General features: G+C 43.4%; 1 protein-coding gene across 1 annotated transcript in view; it reads left to right on the plus strand.

The window, feature by feature from the left end:
- LOC306852071 (urotensin-2 receptor-like) overlaps positions 1–21,439 on the plus strand; it is a 36,745-nt gene extending 15,306 nt beyond the window's left edge. The window contains exon 3 of the mRNA XM_079388684.1: positions 19,597–21,439. The gene's annotated coding sequence lies outside the window, so the exon portion shown is untranslated. The remainder of the gene's footprint in view (positions 1–19,596) is intronic.
- The last annotated feature ends 1,210 nt before the right edge of the window (positions 21,440–22,649 follow it).

Here is a 22,649-nt window from a genome sequence, read left to right on the forward strand (position 1 = left end):
GGAGTTGAAGGTTGAAATGGTGCCAGAATTTTCCTAATTGGATCTTCCCTGGATTCCTACGGAAGACGTCGGGCAGCTAATTCCTCTACTGAGTGAAACAAACTAAGTGGCATTAAATAACATCACTAGTCTTATGCTTTTAGTTTTAGTTTACATTTTAATATGTACAAATGCATTTCAACGACTTGCTTGGAAAAATAACGGCATGACAGTGGCCCTGTCCCAAATGGCACACTTGACATATACTTGCAGTCTTAAGATGGCCATATGTGTTTGTCCTTGGAATCCAAGACACTGTATGGTGTCCCATTCGTCATCTTACTTTCAGAAGAGTGCTCATGGCTGCTGCCCTTGAAACTGCTATATGCCCTTGATACACACTTCAGCCAAGCATGCACTGATGTTGTCAAGGCATTGGACTGCTATCTGACAGTTTATGCATCATTATATCACTAAAATGTAGACTTTGTGGGGTGCAAGGGCTTAGGATGGCATTTGAAACAAGTCTAATCAATTCTTGTGGGAGATTTTCAAAAGGACGAAAATCTGTCATCATTTAATCACCCTCTTGACGTTCCTTTATCTGCAGAACATAATATGAAGAATGTTTCAGTGGTTTTTGTCTTTATGTGACCCAGGACCACAAAACCAGTCTTAATTTGCTGGGGTATATTTGTAGCAATAGCCAACAATACATTGTATGGGTCAAAATTATCAATTTTTCTTTTATGCTAAAAATCATGTAAAGATCATGTTCCATGAAGATATTTTGTAAATTTCCTACCATAAATGTGTCAACTTCATTTTTTATTAGTAAAATGCATTGCTAAGGACTTCATTTGGACAACTTTAAAGGCGATTTTCTTAAAAAAAAAATGTTTGGTAACACTTTAGAATAGGAAACGTACTTGGTTACTAACGTAACCTCGGTTCCCTTAGATACGGGAACGAGTACTGCGTCGCTAGACGCTATGGGGGAAAACTCCCTTTTCTCCGAGGACTGAAGACTTTTTCAATCACGCAGTGTGACTGCACGACCATTGGTTCGTGCAGTAATAAAAAACGAACCAATGGCTCGTCAGTGGTACTGCACGAGCCTATGGCGGCAAAGCCCGCCAGAGCCCGCCAGAAGGGGCGGGGTCATCTGGCTATATAAGCGGGCACTTCGCCATAGGAAAACAGGCCAATTCGACTGAAGCGACGACCTGAGTCGTGCAGCTGCATGGCATGGCATAGTACGCAGTACTCGTTCCCGTATCTAAGGGAACCGAGGTTACGTTAGTAACCGAGTACGTTCCCTGTCGATACTACACTCGTACTACGTCGCTAGACGCTATGGGGAACAAATACAATCCTGCCATGCCATGAAGAGAAACGACAACCATAAAACTGGCCTTGAGCAGTAAGGCTCAGAGGGACCAATTATGAGCAGGAAGCATCCTGCAGGAGGCATGAGGACCAAACTCTTCAGAGGTCAGTCCAGCCTAGAAATCGTTTCAACGGTCATAAGTACAGCCTCAGCACCAGGAATGGGGCCAAGAGCGTTCTTGGAGAATCAGGCAATGCCTGAGGGGACCGCTTTAAGACAGGTGTGTGCCATCTAAGCAGAGAGAAACCTAGCCTGTAAGGCCGGGACATCCAATCTATAGAACCTGGCAAATGTGGACGGCGAGGCCCAGCCGGCCGCTGCACAAATGTCTGCCATAGACACACCACTAGACCACACCCAAGAAGAGGCCACGCCTCTCGTGGAATGAGCTCTCACTCCAATGGGGCTCTGGAGGCCCAGGGAGGAGTATGCTAGTGCGATAGCGTCAACTAACCATCAAGATATTCTGTGCTTTGTGACTGGAGACCCCTTGGTGCGGCCGCCAAAGCAGACAAAGAGTTGTTCCGTCTGCCTAAATGGCGTGGAACGCTCGATGTACATTCTCAATGCCCTGACTGGGCAGAGAAGGTTGAGCTCTTGGTCCTTTTCCGAAGAGGGGAGCGCAGAGAGCGTAATAACCTGAGCTCTAAACGGAGTGTAGAGCGCCTTAGGGACATAGCCGTGTTTTGGTTTTAGGACGACCTTAGAGTCGTTAGGCCCAAACTCAAGACAGGCAGGGTTTACAGAGAGAGCCTGCAAGTCACCTACTCGCTATACCGATGCTAGCGCTAGTAGCAGAGCGGTTTTGAGCGACAGTGTTTTTAAGCTTGCAGATTGTAGTGGCTCAAAAGGAGGGCCCTTAAGGGCTCTCAGGACCGTGGGCAGGTCCCATGCAGGGACTGTGAGGGGTCAGGGCGGATTGAGCCTCCGAGATCCCCTCAGAAAACGGACAACCAGGTTGTTCCGGTCCACCGACTGTCCGGCTATAGGAGCGTGAGAAGCTGCTATAGCTGCCATGTAGACTTTGAGCGTGGAAGGGGCCTCCAACAGCTCCTGTAGATATGACAATATCCAACAGCTCCTGTAGATATGACAATATCACTGATATGTCACATGTTGTCGGGTCTTTACCGCGGGCTTGACACCAGGCGGAGAAAACCGACCATTTAGAGGTGTAGAGGCGTCTCGTGGACGGGGCTCTAGCCTGTTCAATGGTGTTCAGGACCATTCTCGGGGAGATCTACAGAGTCCCATCGAGTGCCCATAGATGCAGGTCCCACAGCTTGGGCTGGGGGTGCCAGATCGTTCTGTTCGCCTGGGAGAGGAGGTCTCGCCTCAGGGGAATAGGCCACGGAGCCGCTATTAGCAGCTGCGATAACTCCGGGATCCAAAGCTGGTTCTTCCAGAGTGGGGCCAATAGAAGCACCTTGTGCTTGCATTCCCTGATCCGCCTGATTACCTGAGGAATCAGAGCGATCGGGGGAAAAGCGTAAAGAAGGAGGTTGGGCCATTCGTGGGCCAACGCGTCCTCGCTCTTCGAAAAATAAATCTGGCAGTGAGAGTTGTCTTTGGAGGCGAAGAGGTCGACCTCTGCCCTGCCAAAGATTCACCAGATTTCTTGAACCGTCTGTGGGTGGAGCATCCACTCCTCTGAGGGGACATTGCTCCGAGAGAGCATGTCTGCTCCTTGGTTCAGAATGCCGGGCACATGAGCTGCTCTCAGTGAACGCAAGTTGAGATGTGCCCATAGTAAGAGGCGCTCTGCCATCTCGAAAAGGCGTTTCGAGGTGAGCCCACCCTGGCGATTTATGTACGACACCACCGTCATGCTGTCCGAGCGGACTAGCACGTGGTGACCTTTCAGGACTGGCAGGAAGAACTGAAGAGCTCGACATACTGCTTCCATTTCGAGGCAGTTTTCGTGCATTTGTCCTTCTGCGTTCGTCCAGGAGCCGAAGGTTGGTTTGCCGTTGCACAGAGCTCTACAACCTGTGTAGGAAGCATCTGTTGTAACAACCTTCCTTCTGTAAACCAAACCCATTGTCACGCCTTGTTCGAACCATCGTAGGTTCCTCCAGGGGGCCAGGGCTGACACGCAGGCCTGGTTCACCCTGACACGAATGCGTCCATGACGCCACGCATGAGGCGGAATTAGAGGTTTCAGCCAGTACCGAAGGGGTCTCATCTTGAGAAGGCCCAACCGAAGAACTGGCGATGCGGAGGCCATGAGGCCCAGCATTCTTTGAAACGATTTGAGTGGGTAGGAGGCTCCAATCTTGAAGGAAGCCGCGAGCTGCCGTATGGCCAGAACGCGATATGGCGCGACTTTCGCCTTCATGCGGGCGGAGTCGAAAACTGTCCCCAGGAACGAAGTTCGTTGGCTGGGGGACAGGGAGCTCTTGGCTAAATTGATCCTGAGTCCCGAGTTCTCCAAGTGCCTGAGGAGGAGGGACCTGTGTGCTACCAGCTCTGCCTCTGACTGTGCCAGAATGAGCCAGTCGTCGAGGTAATTCAGGACATGGATTCCCATCTGTCTCAGAGGGGAGAGAGCCGTGTCTATGCACTTCGTAAAAGTGCGGGGAGCTAGAGCCAGCCCGAAGGGCAGGACCGTGTATTGATAAGCCACACCCTCGAAGGCGAATTTCAAGAATCGTCTGTGATGGGGGGCTATCTGGATGTGAAAATAAGCGTCTTTCAGATCCAGCAAAAAGAACCAGTCCTCTGGGCGAATTTGCGAGAGGATCTGCTTCAATGTAGTCATTCTGAATGGCCGTCTCATGAGGGCACGGTTCAGACGTCTGAGATCAAGGATGGGCCGGAGGCCGCCATCCTTTTTGGGGACGAGGAAATAACGGCTGTAGAAGCCTGATTCACTCTGAGCTGGGGGAACTATTTCTATAGCTCCTTTCACCAGCAATTTCTCCACCTCGGCTCGCAGAACGTGAGCGTTGCTGCTTCGCACTAAGGTGGGGACCCTGTCGCTGTACCGCGGGGGTCCTCGAGCGAATTGAAGTGTATAACCTCTTTCTATAATCCCCAGAACCCACTGTGACACTCCGGGGATGGCCTGCCAGGCCTCGGCCCGTGTGGCAAGGGTGTTGGAATTAATTTGGGTGGCGAGTCGCCGTGTGGGGACTCGACACACCTGTTAAGAGAAAATTATTCCTTTGAAAATGTTTGCGTTTTATTTTACCTCACTATAGTAGTGATCGGCTGTGTGGGCGCTATATAAATGGGCCCAGTTCACAACAGAATGTACACAAACACATTGCCGTCGACACACCGAGCTAAACGGGGTGTTCAGAGGCGTGACAGAGGCCGTTTTGAGTGGCGAGTCGCCGTGTGGGGACTCGACACACCTGTTAAGAGAAAATTATTCCTTTGAAAATGTTTGCGTTTTATTTTTCCTCACTATAGTAGTGATCGGCTGTGTGGGCGCTATATAAATGGGCCCAGTTCACAACAGTATGTAAACAAACACATTGCCGTCGACACACCGAGCTAAACGGGGTGTTCAGAGGCGTGACAGAGGCCGTTTCGCAGCGCTAGACTCAATGCTTCCATCAGGAGAGCAGTTAACTCCCCCGTGGGCGGGGTCTAGAGTCTGAACCTGACAGAGATAATCATAATGACAGCCCTTTCTATCAATCTGCCTAAAAAGATCAAACCACTCATTAGAAGAGGGGTGCTGATGATCTTTGTGTGTTAACACCCTGGCAGATCAAAAACTGATGCACGCATCCCATCAGATCCGTTCGTAGCGGATGAGGGGAGGCAGGGCAAGACACAGACTGTCAGCTGTCAGATCAAAGCTGTATGGAGAGTGAAACATGGGGCTTTGGCCAGCGTAAATTCACTCAAGCTTGAACGCTCAAACCCGCGATTTGATATTTCTTCTCCGAGGTAACTGGGAGGGGAGAAACACGAGAGCAGGGGAGGCGGGGCCAAATTCGTTGAAGTAGTACAACCGCGAGCGCCGCAAGGACAGCTTAATAGTGAAAATAGCGCGAGCAGATCAAAGAGCTGCTAGAGGCGCTAATCCTTAGTGCAAACACACTGGCAGATCAAAGCGCTGTGTGCAGAGTGAAACACGCGGGGCTATGCCAGCGCGCAAAAATCACTCTAGCCTGCCCGCTCAGCCCCGCGATCTCTCAGTTTCCAGAGAGTGAGAGCGGGGAAGGCGGGGCCAACCAGCGCAGTATTGTAAGATCTGTATAAATGGATTGTGCCACTCAGTGCGATGAGGAGCGCTGATCCTCGCGTGTTTAACACTCCGGCAGATTAAAGTGAGCACACGAGATAAACTGACGTGCAATCACTCAAACCTGATCGCTCCGCTCCGCGAGTTAAGTGTTCCTTCCTCCGAGGTGTCTGGGAGAAGAGGAACACGAAAGCGGGGAAGGCAGTGGCGCCTTATAGTGAGCGAATCAGGGGCAGCTTTCGACGAAAGCAGTCTGTTTGTGAGGGAGCAGCTTTAGCGACTCACACGCACACGCAAAGCTGTCAAAGATAGCTTTCTACTCCTGTCCGCCCAAGAGGATATAGCCGCTCATGTAACGAGGGGCGGTGATTCTCACGTGTAAAAACACAGAGAAATTTTATTTTAGACTCACCGGATGGCCGCAGGGGACTAGGCTGGCATCTGCACAGGTCGCTGGAGCGGCTCGAAGAGCTGGCAGAGCAGCGAGAAGGTGCAGAGGAAAACGCAGCCTCTATCCGCAGCGAGGTGTTTCTACGGCGAGCGTCTTCCAGTCCCGAGTGTCAGCGAAGGGATGATCGTCGTCGCTGAAGGAGAATTGATCTGTTTTCCTATGGCGAAGCGCCCGCTTATATAGCCAGATGACCCCCGCCCCTTCTGGCGGGCTCTGGCGGGCTTTGCCGCCATAGGCTCGTGCAGTACCACTGATGAGCCATTGGTTCGTTTTTTATTACTGCACGAACCAATGGCCGTGCAGTCACACTGCGTGATTGAAAAAGTCTTCAGTCCTCGGAGAAAAAGGAGTTTTTCCCCATAGCGTCTAGCGACGCAGTACGAGTGTAGTATCGACAGGGAACACTTATTCACTATTAACTACGACTTTTCCCTCAATAAACTCCCCATTTGCTGCTTATTAAAGTTAGTAAGGTAGTTGTTAAATTTAGGTATTTGGTAGGATTAGGGATGTAGAATAAGGTCATGTAGAATAAAATAAGGCATTAACATGTGCTTAATTACTACTAATAAATTGCTAATATTCTAGTAATATGCATGCTAATAAGCAACTAGTTAAGAGACTTTAAATTAAAGTGTTACCATATTTGTCATATATGTTACCATCTCAGCCAAATATTGTCCTATCCTAACAAACCAAAGATCAGTGGAAAGCTAATTTATTCAGCTCATTCTGACCCTTATGACTGGTTTCATGGTCCAGGGTCACATCAAATGAAAGTCAAAGAGGTGTGATTTCTTCAGTGTCAGTATAAGATGAACTACAGGCACTTTTTATAATTATTGCAATCAGAAAGGACTCTCAGAAAATGAATTTACACTCGACTAACCACTGTTGATTTAAAAGTAATGTCTGTGAAGAGCTTCCATGTAAAGTGTGATCACTCATTTTGAAAAATAAACCAGCTGTCCACTTTAAAATGTATAGTTTGGTTATAATTAAATCTGTACAGTGTACACGTGTTACAGATCTGCCAGGCTCTGCCACCACAGTATCACTGCAATCACTCTCACCTGTGTTGATTACACTCACCTGCTCCTCGTCACGCTCCTCGTTACTGCTCCCCATAAAGACACACACCGCCAAACACTCGATGTCTGGTCTCGTTCCTGAGAAGGAGGACTGCTAGAGCTACCACAGCCTTAGTAGCTATTACACTTTGTGTACTTACCTGCTAATCTACTTACCTGCATTCTGTGCTCCTAGGATACTAATACCATCAGCTCCAGTGATTCCTGAGTGTCTGCTCCTGGTCGGCGGTGTGTGTCTTCTCTGGTTCCCCGTGATTCCCGCTCCACCTGCAAATGACAAAGATTCAAGTTCAGCCTCTGTCACGTCTGTCTTATTTAACCAGTTCCTCACTCACCTGCCATCTCCTGCACCCGCCATACTGTTGATCTAATAAATAACATAACCATCTCTCTTGCCTCTGTCCTACTTCTGTAACAGAAGACCAGACATCTACCGAAGATGAGGTATGAGTTAGCCTCTATTAATGTGTGGCCCAGTGAGGAGGACGACCTTTCTGGAGGCTACACAAAATTTATTTTCCAGAAAGGACAGGATGTGGAGGAATATGTGGTGGAGATTCTGGGGACCAGCTACCAGGCCTTATGCAGTGACCTCACCTTAATGGAGGGTTTTAGAGTCGGACTGGATGAGGAGATCCAACTGCTGATGCCATCAGGTAACCCCGATTGGAGTTTGGCTCAATATTTAAATTTCGCCCTGCGGATCGCTGGATCTTCTTACTACTTAGGGAAAGAGGAGGATCCTCCAGGCATTGATCCCAGCCAATCGACCGCTCCTCACTCCAGTCCGTCTCAACCAAGCCCTCCACCTTCCGAGACTCCATCAAACCAGCCACTGACCAAGGCCAGGAGTGCCGATCCCGAATCCAGTTCCCAGACCTCGGCCAGGAGTGCCGATCCCGAATCCAGTTCCCAGACCTCGGCCAGGAGTGCCGATCCCGAATCCAGTTCCCAGACCTCGGCCAGGAGTGCCGATCCCGAATCCAGTTCCCAGATCTCGGCCAGGAGTGCCGACCCCGAATTCTGAGAATCCAGTTCCCAGACTACGGCCAGGAGTGCCGATCCCCAATCCCGAGAATCCAGTTCTCAAGTCACGGCCAGGAGTGCCGATCCCCAATCCCGAGAATCCAGTTCCCAGACTACGGCCAGGAGTGCCGATCTTGAATCCCGAGAACCCACGGCCAGGAGTGCCGATCCCGAGTCCAGTTCCCAGACTACGGCCAGGAGTGCCGATCCCCAATCCCGAGAATCCAGTTCTCAAGCCACGGCCAGGAGTGCCGAGCCCGAACCCCGAGAGTCCAGTTCTCGAACCACGGCCAGGAGTGCCGATCTGGAATCCCGAGAATCCAGTTCTCAAGCCGCGGCCAGGAGTGCCGATCCTGAACCCCGGGAATCCAGTTCTCGAACCACAGCCAAGAGTGCCAATCCCGAACTCCGAGAATCCAGTTCTCAGACCCCGGCCAGGAGTTCCGTTCCTGATCCCCAAGTGTCCACGCTTCCAGAGCGCCCCCAAGAGCCGGCCCCTCGCACGTGCCCTCCGGTGCCGGCCCCTCGCAAGCGCCCTCCGGTGCCGGCCCCTCGCAAGCGCCCTCCGGTGCCGGCTCCTCGCCAGCGCCTTCCGGTGCCTGCTCCTCGCCGGTGCCCTCCGGTTCCAGCGCCTTGCAAGGGCTCACCTAAGTTCCCGCTGGTTCCGTCCAGCACCGCGCCTCCAGAGCGCCCCACAGAGCCCGCGCCTCCAGAGCGCCCCACAGAGCCCGCGCCTCCAGAGCGCCCCACAGAGCCCGCGCCTCCAGAGCGCCCCACAGAGCCCGCGCCTCCAGAGCGCCCCCAAGTGCTCGCTCCTCCTGAACGTCCCACAGAGCTCGTTCCTCGAGTGTGGCCGCCAGAGGGGAACATTCCCAAAGAAATTTTGGGGGGGGCCATATAGTCTCAGCCTGTGTGGCCAGGCCAAGGGCCAAGGCCACAAAGCTCTCTGATCCACCAGGGCCATCCAAGATCTCTGATCCGTCAGGGCCATCCAAGCTCCCTGATCCGCCATGGTCATCCAAGATCTCTGATCCGTCAGGGCCACCCAAGCTCCCTGATCCGCCATGGCCATCCAAACCTCCTGATGCGCCATGGCCTCCCGAGTCTCCAGTCCCGCCATGGCCTCCCGAACCTCCTGATCCGCCATGGCCTCCCGAGTCTCCAGTCCCGCCATGGCCTCCCGAACCTCCTGATCCGCCATGGCCTCCCGAACCTCCTGATCCGCCACGACTTCCCGACTCCCTGGATCCAGCCTGGAGGCTTCCCCTGCATGTCTTGCCCTGCATGGGCCTTCAGGATGTTCCGTCCCCTATGTAGTAATTACGGTGCGGAACGCACCTTCCGGGAGGGGGAGCTAATGTTACAGATCTGCCAGGCTCTGCCACCACAGTATCACTGCAATCACTCTCACCTGTGTTGATTACACTCACCTGCTCCTCGTCACGCTCCTCGTTACTGCTCCCCATAAAGACACACACCGCCAAACACTCGATGTCTGGTCTCGTTCCTGAGAAGGGGGACTGCTAGAGCTACCACAGCCTTAGTAACTATTACACTTTGTGTACTTACCTGCTAATCTACTTACCTGCATTCTGTGCTCCTAGGATACTAATACCATCAGCTCCAGTGATTCCTGAGTGTCTGCTCCTGGTCGGCGGTGTGTGTCTTCTCTGGTTCCCCGTGATTCCCGCTCCACCTGCAAATGACAAAGATTCAAGTTCAGCCTCTGTCACGTCTGTCTTATTTAACCAGTTCCTCACTCACCTGCCATCTCCTGCACCCGCCATACTGTTGATCTAATAAATAACATAACCATCTCTCTTGCCTCTGTCCTACTTCTGTAACAACACGCTTGTTTTACTCATTTTTAATGTGTAGTTCAGCTGTGAAGAAGGTAATGGCTTATACAAAAGAGACATCATCACAGACTGAAATGATACATCAGATGTTCCAGCAGTAAAAAGTTGAATGAAATGCATTTAAAAGAATACAAGAACATCAAGGTCCACACATAGTTTATCTTATCCAACTTCGCTATAAATGGCTTATCCAAATTTATAAATGGCTATTGGACTGGCTGCTCTTCAATTAATCTTTTTCTTCACTGGCTCTGCAATGTTAATCACAGATGTGCTCTTTCTGAGATGCTGAGATACTGCCTGTTATTTCCTGCATCCTTGGTAATTATTCAGAGCACCTGTGGTGTGAATAAATCGTTATGTATGTCAGTATAAACCTGGGCTGGAAATATTTTAATAACAGATGAAAGTTTATTTTTCCTCTTGAAATAATTAAGATTTTATTTGATATGGGTCAGTTAGAAAACACATAAATGTGCCAAGCTGTTTACCAGAAACCACTCCTTTCCCTTATCTCCTATAAGCTTTAAAAGCCCTGACCACTTGATAAATCACCTGCGGCCTTTAAGATCATGTGTTCCAATTAGCACCCATCCTATCTCTGCACTTCTGAGACATTATGCCATGGAGTCACTAACGTAAAAAATATTTAGGAGCAATGGCTATTTATGTTAAGCATTAGTTTAAAAGGTCACCTAGAACATGACATTAATGTTTCTCCTAAAAGTGAACAGTGATTACATGTTGTTCTTCACAGCTACATGTGTGCGACACTGGAGTAAACAACCTGAGATTAGTTAGAAAGACATCTGTAAAGCTGCTTGGAGATTTAATTATTTCCACTTGTGATTCAATCATAGATCCTGGACAAAAGACAAACAGTATTTAATTATACGATTCGGTCTCCTCATGTGTTCTGAGTTTTCTCCAATTGTCTTTTTTCTGAAATACAGTCGTATATTATTTTCCACTTGTGTTACTGAACCCTGTCTTTGTTTTGCATGGTTCCGTATGTGTCATCATCCTGCTTATTGAAGGGTGGCACGTAAGTAATGCAGTACAGTACCCTGAGAGCTCAGCAGCTGAATCCTTGAATTTTGATGAGATTCAGGTCATTTATACTCAATGCTAGCACGCAATCACGTTTTATACCAAACTAGGACTCTTTTAAGGCAAATAATAGTATATGAAAGTATGTAAGATTGTGGAATAAACTGTGATAGGAACGTGAAAGAAACTGCAGCTGACAATTATGTGATTTAACGATCAAGTGGATAGAAAGTACTATACTCCAGTGTTACGCAGATTTAGTGAAATTTGAGCCAGAAAGGTTCATGCTGGGAGATTATTACAAGTGTTTTTGTAGCCTATAATAATGACGCAAGACAGTCAAATTTGGGGTTGGTAAGATTTTTTAATGTTCTTGAAAGAAATCTCATATGTTCTGCAAGGATTTATTTAATCGGAAGTCTAGTAAAAAACAGTCATATTGCAAAATATCATTAACATTTAAAATAGTTTTTTATTTTTAATATATTTTTAAAATGTCATTTATTCCTGTGATGAAAAAAGTTGAATTTTCAGTAGTCATTGCACCAGTCCCTCAGTGCATGATCATTTGGAAATCACTCTAATATGCAGATTTGGTAATCAAAAAACATTTCTTATTATTATTATCAGTGTTGAAAACAGTAGCGTTGCTTAATATTTGTGTGGAAACCAAGAAGCATGTTTTTCAGGATTATTTTATGAACTGAAAGTTTAAAAGAACAGCATTTATTTAAAATAGAAATCTTTTGTAACACTGATCACTTTTGTAAGGACGTTTACAATTTAATGCATTCTTGCTAAATAAAAGTATTTATTAAAAAAGCACTGTTCTAATTTTACACTAAATTAAATCATATTATATTCAAATATATTTCTGTTATATATTATATTATATAAAAATTATGTTAAAATTATGTTGTTATAGCAATTTTATGAAAAATGTTATAATTGTAAAACGTTTATTACTGGCTGGAAAAAAAAAGTGTAGAATCACAAATATTTCTTATTAATTTAACAGGTTTTTTTTTAATACTTTTGGACCCCACCATATATTATGAGATTTATACCAGATTTTTTTTTCTTCCTTCTTCCTCACCAAAACAATATACACAAATCACATAAATATCAATTACCAGAGAAGGTAACTGCTTTTGGCTCAATTGCTTGCTCAGCTAAGCCAAAAACTGGCTTAGTGAGTCTAGACACAGTATGTCCTGAGGTTCTTTTTAAATGAGGTTGGAAATGTAGTTGTTCTGACAGTCATAAATGAATAGTAGTGCAAATGGATTCCAAAGAATTACGGTAATTCATTTTTTTATTCTATTTTCTTTATTTTTTATTTTATTTTATTTGTGATTCCAAACATTTGAAATTCAGTTCTCAACAACAACCTTTCAAAGGTATACAGGATGTTTAGGCTGTGCTCAGAGTAATGACAAACAGATAAAAAGGCGCACAAAACACATGTGGGCTCGATATTTCAGATGAAGCATGAGTTAAAGGGTATCCCTGTCAGCTGGTATTTTTCCTCAGACATGGACTTTGACAAATATGCCGTGTGCTCAGTTACTTGCGACCTGCCTTTCAGCTGCAGCAACCTACAGCAGACTAATTGCCATGACGGTCTCACTAGAGCAATGTGAGGTGAAGACCCTTGCTCAAGGGTCCCGTTGTGATTGAGCAAAACTGAGAACTCAATATGTCCCCAGTGTCATCTCAACCTCGCAATACTTAACCATTCAGCTACCTCTGATTCTCTGGATGGTATAAGGGTGGTGATGGCGCAGTGGATAAGACACATGCCTTTGGTGTGAGAGACCTGGGTTCGAATCCACTGTGAGACACCAATGTGTCCCTAAGCTAGACACTTAACCCCTAGTTGCTCCAGAGGCGTGCGACCTCTGACATATATAGCAATTGTAAGTCGCTTTGGATAAAAGCGTCAGCTAAATGAATAAATGTAAATGTATGTGATTAGTATTTCTTCATACATATCTATAATACATTAAACTCTGTAAAAGATAATGTCCATCAAAACCACAGCAGACAAATATCAGCTGCTGATTCTAATTACCTCTGCAAAATAAAAAGTACTTTTAGATTGAGTAAATTGGGTGAGCCGGTTTTTAAAATGCTTCATGCTATTGAAAAGATGTGCAATATCCTTGTGGTCCAATTTAGCACACAATGGAGTGTTTGTTGTGTATATAGGTGCATGCCAGTATCTTTCTGAGTGTGTAGTATGTGAATGTGTGAACTGTGCAGCGATACATATGGAGCTAATTGAGTGAATGAGTCATAAAGTTGAAGAAACAAGGATCAGACATTAGTGCTCCAGGTTCACTTGTTTGATGCATGATGTACCATATGGACCATCCATTTGAAATACAGAGAAGAACTTCCTCATCATCAGTACAGAACATGTTAGGGAAGTCTGAAAAACACAAACACTTCTCAACCAAAACCTTTTCAAGCTTCATGAAATGCAGCCCCCCCCCCCCCCCCCCCCCCCTTTAAACAACAAAGAGGTAGCAGTGTTTTCCGTGTGTCACCAGTGCGTCGCCACCATAATAACTGAGGAAATGGAAACTGGGAGAAAAAAACTTCCTCTGATCTCAGCGACAGAGACAGGGTTTACTTGTGGCACTGTACACGTCTTCCCGTTCACCCGCTGCTTTAGCTGCTGCTCACATGAAACACTGAACCAGGACTTCCACTGAGAGACCCAATCCAGATCTTTATTATCCATTCATGAGGTGTATCAAAAAGAACCTTGAAGGACCTTTTGTGGAGGTTTTTCCATTACGAAAAAAACAGTCTAGAATGTCCTTGAAAAGCATTCCCCTTTGTTTTAAAAAATAATTGATAAAAGATTCTGGAAAGTGCTGCATCCCTCACCATCTGGTCATTCATATTGTTCTTGTGAAATAAGTGACAAGTGGATGTCACATTTCAAATTCAACAAAAGAAAATGCTTATTTAGATGATACCACTTCTGCCATTTAGATCAAATTTTAAACCAGGTGTAAAATTTTACCTTAAAACGTTCTGTAAATCCTATAGCAACTGTCACTAAACATCTTGAGATTATAATTACATACAAATCTCTCCCAGTAATTCTCAATTGTGTTTTTTAGCCAATATTGTTTCTAAATTAATACTTATATTCAGCAAGGACCCATTAAATTGATTAAAAGTGACAAGAAACATTTATAAAGTTTATCAATTTAAAAATTTCTATTAATCAAAGACAATTATGGTTATGGTATGTTTTTAACATTGATAATGATATGTTTAATGAACCCCAAATCGATATATTAGAATGATTTCTGAAGGATCATGTGATCTAAAATGCTGAAAATCTAACAGAAAATAGTTATTTTAAACTTTTGCCATATATTATATTCAGACAGAAATAGTTATTAATAATATTTCACTATATTACTGTTTTTACTGTAAAAAATTCTAAAACATTAAAACACCTTGTTGACCCCAAATGTTGAAACAGTCATGTTTTTTGCCATCATCTAGTGCTCACTTAAAGTGATGGTTAGGTATGGACCTTCAGTACAACCCATCTGGAGCTGCCCCATCCACTTGGAGCTGACTCAGTCCTCCATTTATACATATCTCAAGCTGTCAGGGCAAAAGCCCTCTTGTGATATGTCATGCTTGTATGGTAACTGGAAAACAAAATGTGACTGAAACACAGTGTCACTAAGCAGGGGTCTAAACACACATAATCACACAGTGCTGTTCAGCTCTGAAACCCAAAGACACAGGATGATGTAGTGGAGAAGTGTACTGTGGTACACCAATAAGCACAGGGGTTGAAATCCGCTGGGATTAACTGAAATGAGAATGGGACAGATGTGATGCTGGAAACCAGGTTTTGTGACATAACGTAAGTGAACACTTCACCCATATGCCATCTCTATTTCCGGAGGATGTGTAACACCTATCATAATACTCATAATAACGATAAATCCTCTCGCACATAACACAAGGACTTGATTTAGACATCCTCCTTAATAGGTTTTTACATTATACACAGTCCCTCCCTGCTAACCAGCAAATGAAAGCACTCTGATGAGGAAGCTTTGGCAATACGATTCAGCTGGCATGCTGCAGGGGTGTACTGGCCAGGATTACTTTGCCCGGCACACGATAGATGGAACGCAGCTGATAAGGAGAACGAGAGAGAATCATGGCACCTGTTGACATTCGATTGTAGCTTATGTGCTCATTGGCTGTTTGCCCTGCCCTCAGTTTCTAGCCTGTCTCTCTCTGTCTGCATCTCACTGATTTACAAAGCATTTCAGGCCATTCCACAGACCACATCACAATGTACTGCATTATGGTTTTCCACTGCCAGCCAAACGCTATATTCTAACAGCTTGATCTAATCAGAAACAACACAAAAGATTTACTAGTGCAATGCATGAGACCATCGATCAGACCACAAAAACAATACCTGTTTTTATGTATTTTTCCCTGTTATTTTTCACAGATTCCTATTCTAATTCCCTTAAATTCTAAACAGTTAAATGAGAGATAAATCAAACAGGCTTATCCTTCAGGCAAGAAAAGTGAAAACAGAAAACCTAGGTGACTAACACCACACTTTGGAAAAATATCCAGAAAAGAATCTCCCTAAAACATACATTTTCATATATTTCTTTATAATCAGCCAGTGCGTTTCATTGTTGTCAAGGAATTAATCAACATGGCAGTAAACAGGTTTAAATCAGGCTGGTGTTGAAATTGAAATATGTACAAATATGTGCAAGGAACAGGGAGGACAGATAAGAAATAAAATCAAACAATGGTAACAAAAGGTGGTGTGTTTTAAACCCTTTGCATGTAAAATGAAACCGCTTTTATTAGACTACTGATATGATATGATTCAATTCGAATGTGGAATTACATGATTTTAAACAGATTTTAAAAGTACTTTCCATTGCTTTGCAACTTTTTTTGATGATGAAAGAAGTTCAAAGGCTGTTCAACCCATTAAAGAGTGTGATCTATGATCTAAATCATAACAGGAATCTCTCATCTCCATAGATCTTTGAAACAAGCAGTATAGATCTTCGGATTTGGAAATTTTCCCTCAAACATAGGTTTTGAATTCTTTGAGGGGGGGAAACCAGTGAAAGCTTGGAGTGAGCTCGGTAGAATTCATGTCAATTACAACGGCTCCTAAAAAATAATCACTGCATTAACCAAAGCCCAAGAGTGGTCCGTCAGCTGTGCTCCTGGAAGTAGAAATTTGTCCACATTTTCTTTCTGCATTGTATTTTCAAAAAGTGGTTGGATTTACTTATAGTACTATGAAAGGACAGTACAGTAGTACAAAATTACAACTGCACTCAAGGAGTTCCATTTTGTCCAAACAGAACATACTCAGGGCATCACTCATACAATGCCAGTGTAGGTGCTAACTGGCCAGATTATGGTTGGTGCCTGACTAAAACTAATTTATTGGATTTCCCGCTCTTTCATTCACCCAGTGATGACATTTCTTCTCTATTTCCTAGTAATCACAGTAAGGAGACAGTGGGCTGCTCTGCCTGGCTGCTCAGCCCCTGATCTTCTGGCCCTATTGCAAAGTCATTCTGTTCATAATGAGCACAAGCTTCATTTCTTTTGTGCTCATTTCTATAATGATGAAAAGCATTTCTATAAATTTTTTCTCTAATGATGTTGTCTTCCTGTTCAGAACAATCGCTTAATGCGCACAATCCACACATCAAGAGAGAAGTCTATTTTGGAAAATCTAAACAAGAACTAATGGAGAACATGTCTGCTGAATGAATTTGACCAGAAATATGCACAGAATGGTTAGTGTCAGATGTGCAATTTATCATAGGTGTTAAGAGCAAAACATTCAGAATTTTGGAACAGCCGTGATTTTGGTTGGTGGGAACTCTGAGATTTTTGGGAAGCCCGTTGCACAGCTAATGGAATTCAAACAGTTGGAGATCGATTGCAGTGTAAACAATCTGTGCACTAATCTGTGATCGGTAGGGCTGCACGCAGCTGGTCTGTCCGGCAGATGTCACCTTGCTGAAATCCCACTGTGATAATTCCTCGGATGAGGGCTTTGGTGATTCTCTCATTGCCCAGAGTAATAGCCTGAATGGCCACTGACAGCTGCACATATAGCCACATACCTCTCTGATTTAGGGATAGAATCATTGCAACCATCTGCTGTGTTGTCCTTTTCTTAGTTTTTAAGCAATAGCACATATGATTTTGAAAATTTTGAGTGCTGATGTTCATAGAGATGCCAATATTTCTGATTTGCATTATAGGCCTACTGCTTTTGCACTACAACAGTTCCATAAAAAAATAAGTTAATAATGAGGGAATTAAATTTTAGACACAATATTTCCACTTATTTTTTCCTAGACTGGCTCCGTGAATGAAAACACTTCCAAACGAAGCCAATGGAAAATCAGCTCTTGTGATTCTGAGCATCACACATGGCTCACATGGTGTTCCTTTCTTAATTAATTAGTTGCTGTATCCACAGTTGAACACAAGAGTTAAACATTATGTGAACAGAGTAGTATACCCCAATTCAGAGTTTTCATAAAACAGGCATTTCTGGCGAGATTGTGAAGTGTGCATCTGATGGACACTCTACTATCCCAGGACGCCAGGGTGAGGATCTGTGAATGGCAGTGAAGTGACACAACTGCTGCTTGTGGGTCACATGACAATGACGAATGTAGCACATCCGGATTACATTAATTTTACACACATTCATGCTATACAGAGAAAGGACTTTTTTAACAGTCACTAAAAAAGAACTACTTCAAAAGAAGTAGGCCTACCTACTCTGAGAGTATGCGATTTTGGACATAGCCAGAGTGTTTGAACAAATCGGTTGACTAAATGATTCAATCACTCACGCATTAAGCCATTCACCTGTTTCTTTCCTGAATTAATCTGTGTTTTAAGTGAAAAGTTTGAGTGAAAGATTCATTGACTCATTAATAAAGCTATTCACAAATTTTGTTGTTTTTGAACAAATTGATTGGCTGAATGACTTAAAGCAATCATAAAGCCATTCACTGTTTTGTTACTGAATGAATCAGTATTTTGAACATTGTTATATTGAATGGTTTAGTATCTCACTACAGTATGTCATCACATGTTTCATTCCCAGTTGAATCAGTGTTTTTGAACAAATCAGTTAAATTAGAAGTTAAAAAGAAACTTGTCGCCACCTACTGGTGTATCAATGCAACTTGCAGAAAGTGTCTGGAACCTGTGAACACAGTGTGATACAAACAGTATCACTTAGTAGTTTGGGAACTTCACTCTGTAAAATCAGATTCGAAGATCAGGACTAACTGATGCATAATTTGTATCAATCTGCAAGTAATCTGATGTTTACATAATTGCTTGCTTTGCTACAGTGCTAAAATCAATATTCCTGTGTAGGTTCATGGCAAAAATGTAACAAAGTTGTTGCATGTTTCATATTATATTACTCAAATGACCTTCATGACTGAACACAGTCAAGTATATGAGTGACACTCCCAAATACACAGTAGAACCATTTCACTAGGTCAGCAAACCTTTGAAGCAGCCGAATAGATCATTCTATTATTGCTGTGTTATTTAAAGCACGGGCCTATATCTCACTTTCAGATAGCTTTAAGAGTTGCGGCAGATTTTGACTCTTGTCATGACAAGACACAAAATGCACCAGCTGCTGTGTGTGTCAGCACCCTTCCTAGGCAACGGGACAAGCCAGCGGTCGTGACACGTAGGAGTTTGATTCCACACTATTCTCAGATTCATATGCAAACAAAGCTGTGGGACTGGACCGAATGTGGTAGGTTATTACTTGAGAGGGGACAATATGAACACCAAAGAACTGGAATATTATCTTTTTTAAGAACTTATATTCAGAATTACTAGGAGATTTCATCAAAATATTTTCAATACAAGCTTAGTTATTTTTAAGAGAAAACCTACAAACTACAACTACATATGTCATCTAAATGCCTCTGGAGAACAAAATAAATGCTTTGGAAGGAATAATTGGATAAAAACAATAGATTTTTGCTCTTGACAAGTAAATCATGCTGTTTGCAATGCCATTATTCTCAAACAGTTTGCAGATTGGGAAACACCATTATAGTGCCAGGTCTCTAAAAGCAAGAAGCAAGTTTAAAGTGAAGCAAATGATACCTTAGTTCACTGTACTGGAGGCAAGAATCTATAAACCACCTATTTTTATGGATCCCAACCTGTAGGCAGTGCATTCTAGTAATCGAGCACTACCGTAATAGGTAATATAGGAAAATTAAAGCTAGATAAAGCAGGAGTCTTGGCCTCCGTGCACTGCTTAATCAGTTCCACACAGAGGGAAGAGTTTGCTCAGTCACATACTGTTCTCTCGCCCTTCTGTTCAAAACATGACCATATGGGAGAGCGGTCTGGGTTAGCACGAACTGACAGACGAAGAGTATGTTTATCTGCCAAATCAGATCCACATAGTTTAACTGGTTGTTTTGCTGCCGTTACAGGGATAAGCGACTGTCTGGGGCAAGACAAGAGCAAAGCAAGCCAAGACGGCTGGTATCTCCCTCTTCCAAACAGAAGAGGGAGAGCAAAGGAGGAGTACAGCGGGCAAGAGAAGAAAAGCAAGTCACGGCATGAGGAGTATCCCCAGATGAAGAGGCCAATGTGGGGTTGGAGTCGCCGCCATTTCACCTGTTGATTCGTTTCGATCTTGGATGACTTTTAAGAGGGAAAAACCAATTCCCAGTTCATCAGTTTTCTCAAACTCTGGGCTATTATCTGTGAACTGGGGATATATATATTTTTTTTGATCATCCGTCAAACTTTGTAATCAAGGAAAAAAATTTCAAAGCAACGCGATAACCAAAAGAAAAATGTGACAACTTTCATCTCCCCTTTCCCAAGTGACTCAGTTTGATGAGAGTCATTTCCTTCAAATAACTGCTATAGTAGCTATCAGAATCTTTCTGAACATAACTCCTGCAAAAGATGGCATCAAAAAGGAGGTGTATTTCCTAGTACGAAATCTGTTTCTCTCATATTTATGAAAGAGTCTTGCTCTATTTGATCTCATGGGCTGCGTTTGACATGAAGCTATTCTATTTGATTTGTCTTTGATGATTTGATGATCTTCACTGTAGGGTACTAAGTGCCAATGCAACCATGGAACGCCTTCCAGAACACTGCGGGAAGGACTTCCGAGTAGCCTTTTATTTTTCAGAACACTATTCCATTCCCCGGGCCTGTCAAATGGATTCTCTCTGATCAGTGAGGATTCTGTCTCCTCCATCCTATTTCCTTGAGGCCGCCAAGACTGGACGTTTTACGTTGACCTCAGACTGACCTGAGACCTGTTTCTCCAAACAACAATGCAGAGGATGCTTGGCTTTGACTTCTAATGAGTTGGACATTTATACTTTCCATACTGACAAGTCCGTACCCATCCATATGGAGGGTCCGTACAGATACAGGATACACACAATGTGCACAAAATGACTTCAACTTCATGACTCCAAAGGAATAGATTATTTATCTTAATGCACAATGGCAAAATGGCACGTATTATTGCAGGATTCTGTATTTGTTTTACACAAAAGATAAACAGGAAAGTACTGCCCAAAGTCTGTGTGTTGCTTTGGTTTGTTGAATCTTAGGAATGCCTATTTTCGTTTTGTACAGAGAGCTCAAACATACTTGGTAACACGTTATAATAATGGTAATTTGTTAAAAGTGTTAACTTTTAGGGATGCATTAACTATCATAAACTAATGCTAAACATAATGCATTTATTAATCTAGATTAATGCAAATTTAATTATAAAAATATTGACATGCATCTGTCATTACGTTGCAACATGTTAGAATTTAACATTAAACTATATTAATAAATGCTGTAAAAAATATTGTTCATTGTTAGCTCATGATACCAATGTATTAACTAATGCTGCGGATTATTGTAAAGTGTTACCATGTACTTAATGTCTGTGTTGTATTTTATATTAATTTTGGTTACACTTTATTTTAAGGTGTCCTTGATACAGTGTAATTATACATTTAAGTACTGAGTAATATTAATTAACTACATGTACTTACTATATGTTAGGGTTGGGTTTAGAGTTACTTGCATGTAATTATGCATAATTTATTGTTATTTTAATAGTAAGTACATGTAACATGCAACAAGGACACTTTAAAATAAAGTGTTCCCTTAATTTTTTTATGGGCAGATTACTTGTAAATATTACAGCTATATGTTATTTAAATGTTTTGCATATATCTTTATTTACACAAAAGCTAATGGCAATCAAAGATCAGGTGAAGTAAAATGTGTATTATATGAAATATATATATAAAAAAATACAAAGAAAACATGCACCTACAGAGCTCCGGCAGTCACGTGACCCATTCTGTTTACACCACCATGCTGGCAGGCAAGAACAGCCGGGAGCGAATATGAAATGAATGGTGCCAGCGTAAGTTTCAAGGCAACAGAGTTCACTGCGCACTTTAATTCAAAAGACATAGACCTGTACATAGCAAAAGTCAAGTCACCTTTATTAGCATAGCGCTTTTAACAATACAGATTGTGTCAAAGCACTTAACAGTATCAAACTGGAGGATAGAGTGTCAGTAATGTATAATAATAAGATTAAACACTCAATTTTCAGTTAAAGGCATTTCATTATTGAATTCAGTGATGTCATTGTCTAGCTCAGTTTAGTTTAAATAGTATCTGTGAAATCAAATTGACGATAATCGCTAGAAATCAAGTGTCCCCAACTGAGCAAGCCAGAGGCGACAGTGGCAAGGAACCAAAACTCCCTCTGTGACAGAATGGAGAAAAAAACCTTGGGAGAAACCAGGCTCAGTTGGGGGGCGAGTTCTCCTCTGGCCAGGATATTATTGTTTATTTATTGTTTAATTATTGATTTAATTAAAATTTTAAATGTATAAATGTATTATATTTCTATTTTTATATTGTTGCCATTTCTAACAATAATATTATTATGTAGTTAAGTATTTTATTATATTTTTTAGTTATTTTGTTTTATTTTTAGTTTTATTGTATTTTTAGTCGAGGTCTTCACTGGGGATATGTACCTGGGGCTCATCCAGGTGTCCGGCCTCCGCCGACGATCAAGGCCGCAGACATCATCTCCCGGTGCCGATCCACCATCTGATCCAGACACGGACTGAGAAACAGAATAAGAAAGAAATTGGCATTATTAGCGCGAGCGCTGCTTATTGTGAAGCAGGAGCGGCCAGCCAGCAGAGGATTCTGCAGCCTTCCTTTAACAGTTATGTTCAGGACTTTATGATTTACTTAACGAATACTGCGTGAGGGGGCGAGAAACTGGCCAAGGGAGGTCACGTACGGGACACATAAATTAAGCCCAATATACGTGAAGTCCCGGCTAATACGGCTTTCCCCCGCATGTTCTGGTATTCTGTTAAAATGGTGTAAGTTTTGTAAGGTCTAAATAGTCTGGTTTTAAATTATTGTTCTACAACTGTTGATACTAATGCTACGCTCTAGCGCGCTCCTGGTTGCCTGCCAA

Source organism: Barbus barbus, assembly GCF_936440315.1.
Source record: "Barbus barbus genome assembly, chromosome: 32".
In the NCBI taxonomy this organism is placed as follows: domain Eukaryota; kingdom Metazoa; phylum Chordata; class Actinopteri; order Cypriniformes; family Cyprinidae; genus Barbus; species Barbus barbus.